An 8,277-nucleotide genomic window follows, 5' to 3' on the forward strand; every position below is an offset into this window, starting at 1 on the left:
CACAGTTGAGGGAAACCACTGCTTTTCTCCCCCAGCAGCCAACACGGAGGACTCCTCTGATGGTGAGCTAGCAGGGAGGACTCTGGTTAGGCAACAGGGAAGACTCTGATGGTGAGCTAGCAAAGCTGTAGCTTCCAATCCAGTTTCAGATTGCTTTCTCTATGTCCTGGACCAAGAGTATGTGGTGTCTTCAGAAATAGGATCTTGTCTGGGTGGTGGTGGTGCACGCCTTTAATCCCAGCACTCAGGAGGCAGAGGCAGGTGGACCTCTGTGAGTTCAAGGCCAGCCTAGTCTACAAGAGCTAGTTCCAGGACAGGCTCCAAAGCTAGAGACAAGCCACAGAGAAACCCTGTCTCGAAAAACCAATAATAATAATAATAATAATAATAAAAAAATTAAAAAAACCCAGAAATAGGATCTTACCCTAATTCTGGTAGGCAATAAATAGTAAATAGTAGTAATATCAATAGCCTGTATTGTTTGGGGGGTATAAGGGACTTTCCTGGGTGACTCATGAGGAAGTATCGCACACTGAACACAAGAATCTTCCATTTAGTAACCCTGTTCTGGGACAAGTTTTTCTTTTTTTTTTTTTTTTTTTTTTTTTTTTTTTTTTTTTTTTGGTTTTTTCAAGACAGGGTTTCCCTGTAGTTTCTAGAGCCTGTCCTGGAACTAGCTCTTGTAGACCAGGCTGGCCTCGAACTCAGAGATCCACCTGCCTCTGCCTCCCGAGTGCTGGGATTAAAGGCGTGCGCCACCACCGCCCGGCTGGGACAAGTTTTTCATTCATGCAGCACTTTTGTTTAATCTGTTTAAAGCTTTTGTTTGAAATCAGCTTAGCAAATTTCCATTTCCTTTACAGTTTTGTTGTTGTTGTTGTTGTTTTGTTTTTCAAAATAAGGCTTCTCTGTGTAGCCCTGGATGTCCTGAAACTCTTGTAGACAAGGCTGGCCTCGAACTCTCTGCCTTCTGCCTCCCAAGTGCTGGGACTAAAGCAGTGTACCACCATGCCTGATACTCTCATGGCTTTTTTTCCCCTGTTTTTTCTTTTAATTTATTTCATGTGCATTGGTGTTTTTGCCTGCATGTAAGTCTGTGTGAGGATGCCAGATCCCCCGGAACTGGAGTTACAGACAGTTCAGTTGTGAGCTGCCACATGGATGCTGGGAATTGAACTAGGAACCTCTGGGACTGCTACTAGTGCTCTTAACCACTGTGCCATCTCTCCAGCTTCTTTATGGCTTTTTGTACATCCTTAGTTTTGGTTGATTCTCTGCTCTTCTCTTTTCCATCTCCCCTGAATCTTTCCACTATCAGTTATCTCCCTTCATCATCTTCTTTCTTTCCTTCTCTCTCTCTCTCTCTCTCTCTCTCTCTCTCTCTCTCTCTCTCTCTCTCTCTCTCTAATCTAACTTTATTTTATGTGTATTGGTGCAAAGGTATCAGATCCCCTAGAACTGAAGTAACAGACAGCTGTGAGCTGCCATGTGGGTACTGGGATTAGAACCTGGGTCCTCTGGAAGAGCAGCCAGTGTTCTTAGCTGCCGAGCCATCTCTCCTGCCCCCTTCATTTTCTTATCATAGGGGCCTTTAAAGGTCCCTCCTCCCTTAAAACCCCTTTCTAGTTTCCTTGGCTCTACAGACACACTCCCACATAAATGTATGTATGAGTGTGTGTTTGAGAAAGCAGGATCTGCATATGAAAGCAAACATTCAGTATTAGTCTTTCTGAGCCTACCTAGTGCCTCACTTAACATTTTTTCATCCTTTAGCCATCTTCCTGAAATTTCACAATTTTACTTTTCTTCGCAGCTCCAAAGAATTTCATGGTGGGTAGGTAGCACATTTTCATGATTCATTCGTGAGTTGATGGACAGCTGTACTGGTCATGTTTCCTGGCCGTTGTGCATAGAGCAGCAGTGAACATGGAGAAGCAAGTATCTTCCTGGTAGAATCTAGAATCCTTCGAGGACACACCTAGGAGTTACACAGCCATAATATTATAGCTCTATTTTTTAAAAAGAAGGTTTCAGATTGATTTACATGGTGGCTACACACTTTACACTGCCAACAATGAATAAAAATTCTCATTTTCCCACATCCTCACCAGCATTTGCTGTCATCAATTAATTAATTCATTTATTCATTCATTTGTTTGTTTAGGTGATAGCCATTCTCACTGGAGTGAGATAAAATCTCAAAGTAGGGGCTGGAGAGATGGCTCAGAGGTTAAGAGCACTAGTAGCAGTCCCAGAGGTTCCTAGTTCAATTCCCAGCACCCACATGGCTCACAATCATCTATAATGAGAGCTAGTACCCTCTTCTGGCCTGCAGGCAGAACACTATATACATAATAAATAAATCTTTTTAAAAAAATCTCAAAGTAGTTTTAATTTGCATTTCCCCCAATGGTTGAAGAAATTAAACATTAAAAAAATATTTGTTCTTCTGAGAACTCTTTGTTCATTTCTTAGCCCATTTTTAAAATGATTTTTTTTGGGGGGTTTTATGAGACAGGGTTTCTCTGTAGCTTTGGAGCCTGTTCTGGAACTAGCTCTTGTAGACCTGGTCTCGAACTCACCTGCCTCTGCCTCCTGAGTGCTTGGATTAAAGGCAAGCACCACCACCGCCCGGCATGATTTCTTTTTGTTTTTATTGTGTGTATGCATGCATGTGTGTCTGTGAGATCTAGGTATGTCCCTGTGAGTGTAGTGACCAGTCAAGGCCAGAAGAGGGCACTAGATCCCTGGAGTTGGAGTTTAAGGGCTCGTGTGTGTGTGTGTGTGTGTGTGTGTGTGTGTGTGTGTGTGTGTGTGTGTGTGTGTGTGTGTGTGTGTTTAGGTCCTCTGCAAGAGACGTATCCATCCACTCTTTTAATTTTTTTTATGTATTTATTATGAATACAGTGTTCTGTGTGCATGAATGCGTAAAGCCGTAAGAGGGCACCAGATCTCATTACAGATGGTTGTAAACCACATGTGGTTGCTGGGAATTGAACTCAGGTTCTCCGGAAAAACAGCCAGTGCTCTTAACCTCTGAGCCATCTCAGCCGAACATGGTGGCACACACTTTTACTCCTGGCACTCAGGAGGCAGAAGCAGGTGGATCTCTGTGAGTTTGAGGTCAGCCTGGTCTACAGACGAAGTTCCAGGACAGCAAAGATATTACACAGAAAAACCAATCCTGTCTTGAGAAAGCAAATAAAGTAAAATGCTTATTTATTTACTTTAGGTGTATGAGTGTTTTGCTTGCATATTCTATCTAAGCGCCAAATGTACGCCTACTGCTCAAGGAGGCCACTAGCCTGCAGAGGTTCTCTGTCTTGTCCTAATCCTCAGCAGGTGGCAGGTCCTACAGAGAGCTGCAGGTTTCATGAGTAAGCACCCATGCTGAAGTCGAAGTCGGGTTTTGTTTTGATTTTTGGGGGTTCTTGTTCTTCTTCTTCTTGTTCTTCTTCTTGTTCTTCTTCTTGTTCTTCTTCTTCTTGTTCTCTTCTTCTTCTTCTTCTTCTTCTTCTTCTTCTTCTTCTTCTTCTTCTTCTTCTTCTTCTTCTTCTTCTTCTTCTATTGGTTTTTCAGGACAGGGTTTCTCAGTAGCTATGGAGCCTGTCACTCATGTTCCTGTTAGTAACCCCAATAAACACACAGGTCCACCAGACTTGTAATATAACTGTAAAGCTGGTGGATGTCTATGAGTTTGAGGTCAGCCTAGTCTATATAGTGAGTTCCAGAACAGCCAAGGCTACATAGAGAGATTCTCTCTCAAAATTAATTAATTAGTTAATTAAAACTGGACACAAAGTTCAGTTGGTAGAGTGCTTGCTTTTCAAGCATAAGACCATAGGTTTGATTTCCCAGTGTTAGAAAAAGGAATAATTAGGGGTTAGAGAGATGGCTCAGTGGTTAAGAGCACTGGCTACTCTTCCAAAGTACCTGGAATTAATTCCCAGCACCAGCATGGCAGCTCCCATCTATTTGCAACTCCAAGATCTGATACCCTCATGCAAGCAAAACACCAATACACATAAGAAATAAATAAATAAAAATTTAAAAAGCAATAATAATAATAATAATAATCACACAATGAAGATATCTTTTTCATGCAATCAAATTGAAGCTTGAGTTACAGAGCTAGCTCTACGCAGGCAAGTGATTCCTTTCTTCCTTCCTTTCTTTCTTCCTTCCTTCCTCCCTCCCTCCCCCCCTCCCTCCCTCCCTCCATCCGTCTCTCTCTCTCTCTCTCTCTCTTTCTTTCTTTCTTTCTTTGGTTTTTCAAGGCAGAGTTTCTCAGTAGCTATGGAACCAGTCCTGAAATTCGCTCTGCAGACCAGGCTAGCCTTGAACTCACAGAGATCCATCTTCCTCTACCTCCTGAGTGCTGGGATTAAAGGTATGCATCATCACAGCCCAGCGTGAACTGTTTTCTTATGGGATGTAGAAGTACACCCCTTTCTGAGTCCTTATTTGCAATTTTGCGTAATTTCTGAGATGCTGGGATCAAACCCGGGCTTCAGCCACACTCTGGACTTTATAGACATTTTCTGGCATTTTTGTCTGGAGGGCCAAACGTAGCAGGGCTCTGACTTGCAGAGGACGTTGTAACTCAGTAGGGGGCGATGGAACGGAGCAAGAGAAAACAGAGAACAAGCCTTAAAAGAGTCTATGAGCCTCTTAAAGTATCCTATAAACCACGAAGTGACTCACTCATTCCTGGGCGCAGTTAGTTAAGTAAGATAAATAGAAATCGTAAGGAGCAAAGGCTTAAGCTGCAGAGGAGTGTGGAGACCTTAATAAAACATGATCAAGTGCAAATTCAAGGTCATTGCTTTGTGGGGGGGGGAGGGGTCTTAATTACCTCAAGTCAGGCATCAGCTGAGGAGAGTAAAGCCGATTCACAAGGTCAGTCAGCACTTGAGGAGATTAACAAGGGCTCATGCTATGATCCTTGATCCTTCGCCACACAGAGGGATAAAGAAAAGCTACCAGTAACACCAGCTCTAAGGGAGCTGGGGCCAAAGGTCACTCTGGGCCACACGGGGAGACCCCATTTTTTTTCAAGAAAAGAAAAGAAACAACAACAACAAAACTTTTAAAACCCACAACCTAATAAATTCTACCAACTGTTTACTTAGAAAATATTTGTGAGGTCATTGCACCATGGACCCAAACGTCAGAGATACCCAGTGCTGTCAGAGGATACAGGCACTTACAGGCATTCAACATTTTTAGTTAAGGAGAGAGAGAAGGATGGGAAAGATTGAGAGGAGGAGAATGGGGGAAGGAGGGAATGCAAGGATTGAACTCAGATCATCAAGCTTGGCAGCAAATATTTTCACCCACCAGGTCATCTTATTGAGCCCTGCTTTTTGCTTTTACATTTTTTCTTTTTCTTTTAAATGACATTGACAGTTTTTTTTTTTTTTTTCGAGACAGGGTTTCTCTGCAGCTTTTTTAGAGCCTGCCCTGGAACTAGCTCTTGTAGACCAGGCTGGCCTCGAACTCACAGAGATCCGCCTGCCTCTGCCTCCCGAGTGCTGGGATTAAAGGCGTGCACCACCACCGCCAAGCTACATTGACAGTTTTATACAGACATTTCCTTCATTATTGATGTTTCTGAAGAGTCAGCCTGCTTTCATCTTTTAAAAAAAATCTTAAAAAAAGATTTTATTTATTACAGTGTTCTGCCTGCATCTATGCTTGCATGCCAGAAGAGGGCACCAGATGGCTGTGAGCCACCATGTGGTTGCTGGAAACTGAACTCAGGATCTCTACAAGAGCAGTCTCTCCAGCCTCTTTTTTTAAATGACTTCTTTTCATTTATTTTACATAAAAATGGAATGCTTCATGAATTTGCATGTTGTCCTTGTGCAGGGGCCATGCTAATCTCTGTATCATTTTAATTTTAGTATACGTGCTGCCAAAGCAAGAACAACCTCTTTTAAAAAATTCATTTGTTTATATTTTTTTAGATTTATTTTTCTCATTAGAGTGTTTTGCCTACACACATGTCTGTGCACCACGTGCATGCCTGAGGGAGTGGTGAGCCTCCACGTGAATGCTGGGAATCGAACCTGAGTTCCTCACAAGAACAGCAAGTTCTCTTAACCACTGAGCCAGTTCTCCAGCCGCTGCTTATTTATAGCTTTTAAGTTCGTATGTGTATGGGAGGAGCTGCTCCAGAGGCCAGAAGAGGGCATTGGATCCATCCCCTGTTCCCAGAAGCTGTGAGCCGCCAGCATATGTGGGTCCTGGGTGTTAAACTCAGTCGTCTAGAAGAGCAGCACTCATGGTCCTCATGACTGAGCTGTCTATCCATGCAGCCCCTTTTAGATGGGGTCTCCTGTCTTCAGAACTGTCCTCAAACCCATCACAGCCAAGGATGACCTTGAACTTCCTGCCCCACCTCCCTAATGCTGGGATTCTGGAGAGAAACCAGCACAGTCCGTTTATCTGGTGTTGGAAATGCTCTGCTCTACCACATCTGGGAGGAGGAGCGATTGAGTCAGCGGTTACACGGGCTGGAGACTGTCTCCAAGGCAGGGCCCGAATGCATCCAGCTGGTGATTTCACCGTGGCTCAAACAAGAAGCTGAAGGAAAGTCTACTGAATTAGGAAACTATGCAATAAATCGGCTGGGGAAAATTAATGCTGTCAGCTTTGTTCTTGGCATGTTGACCCAGCCTGGGCGATTCTCGGTTGTTAAAGCTGGCTGGATGCTTAGTGAGATCATCTGGACCTCTTCTTAGAAGCTATCAGTAGTGTTCCCTGACCCCAACCAACACTGTCTGCAGCCACTGCAGTTGTTCCCCAGAGGGGATGTGACATACTAAGCTTTATTCCTCCTCCTCCTCTTTCTCTTCCTCCTCCTCCTCCTCCTCCTTCCTGAAAGAGCCCAGGCTGTCCTGGAACTCACTCTCTAGACCAGGCTGGCTTCGAACTCAGAGATCCTCATGCCCCTGCCTCCTAAGTGCTGACTACCACCCAGCAGCTTTTCTTTTTTTCGTTATTTTGTTTTGATTTTTGCAGATGTCACAAGATAACTTTATTCAGAACGAACAACAGTGAAGATTTTAGAGGGCCCCATGGCTCAGAGTGACAGCTAGCCAAAGCGAAAGTATCCCAGGACCGAGTCTTTTTCTTCCTTCCTTCCTTCCTTCCTTCCTTCCTTCCTTCCTTCCTTCCTTTCTTTCTTTCTTTCTTTCTTGGAAAGGTTTATTTATTATGTATGTGGCATTCTGTGTGTATGCCTGCAGGCCAGAAGAGGGCACCAGATCTCATTACAGATGGTTGTGAGGCACCATGTGGTTGCTGGGAGTTGAACTCAGGACCTCTGAGAGAGCAGTCAGTTATCTTACTGGCTAAGCCAGCCATCTCTCTAGCCCCAAGAACCTACTCTTGGTGTTTGTTTGTTTATTTGTTTGTTTGAGACAGGGTTTCTTTGTGCAGCCCTAACTGTCCTGGCATTTGTTCTTGTAGACCAGGCTAGCTCAAACTCAGAGATCCACCTGTCTCTACCTCCTAAGTAATGGGATTAAAGGCTTGCACCACCACCGCCTGGCCTATTATTGTTTTAAATAATTATTAATGTTTTGTCTATGTAGCCTAGACTAGCCTTAATTTCACCATTCTCCTGTTTTGGTCCCCTGAGTGCTGGGATTACAGGATTGTACCAGTTCCCCTGGCTTGTTCGGATTCCCAGCTCACCCACCTTCTTCGGTTCAAGGAATTTAACCTAAAGCATTCAAAATGCTAGGCAAGAGATTTACCATTGAGCTGTAGGGAAAATGCATAACTGAGTTAGCAAGATGGCTTAATGGGTAAGGCACCTGCTGCCAAGCCTGAGGACCCAAGAAAACCAAACCATAGGCTTTGGACTTCTGATCTTTCTGCCACCATCTCCCAAACTGGCTCATCACTTTTTCCCTGGGGTGGGGGGGAGGGGAGTGTAGTTTGAGATAGGGTTTCTCTGCTATGTGGTTCTGGCTGTCCTGGAACTCACTGTGTAGATAATATTGGCCTCAAACTCACAGAGACATGCCTACCTCTGCTTCCTGAGTGCTGGGATTAAAGATATGCACCACCACTCCTGGCTTGACTCTTTACTGCTGTATTTTTGACACTTGAGGTTCTTGCCTCAGCCCCTCCCAGAGCTAAGAAATTTCTATGTGTGGCAAACAATTTGCCAGAGGCAATTATTCTTCTGCTGGTTACACAATCCAGAGTCTATAAACCCAGTGATACCGGCTCTACTAGGCTCTCTTGCCCAGGTTTGCTGTG

The 8,277-nt window shown here is 44.0% G+C and overlaps 1 pseudogene; it reads right to left on the reverse strand.

Moving 5' to 3' along the window:
• Window positions 1-5,826: 5,826 nt before the first annotated feature.
• On the reverse strand, window positions 5,827-5,926 carry LOC119822039 (annotated as a pseudogene).
• Window positions 5,927-8,277: the final 2,351 nt, after the last annotated feature.

The sequence above is a fragment of the Arvicola amphibius genome, chromosome 8 (assembly GCF_903992535.2).
Source record: "Arvicola amphibius chromosome 8, mArvAmp1.2, whole genome shotgun sequence".
Classification (NCBI taxonomy): Eukaryota; Metazoa; Chordata; class Mammalia; order Rodentia; family Cricetidae; genus Arvicola; species Arvicola amphibius.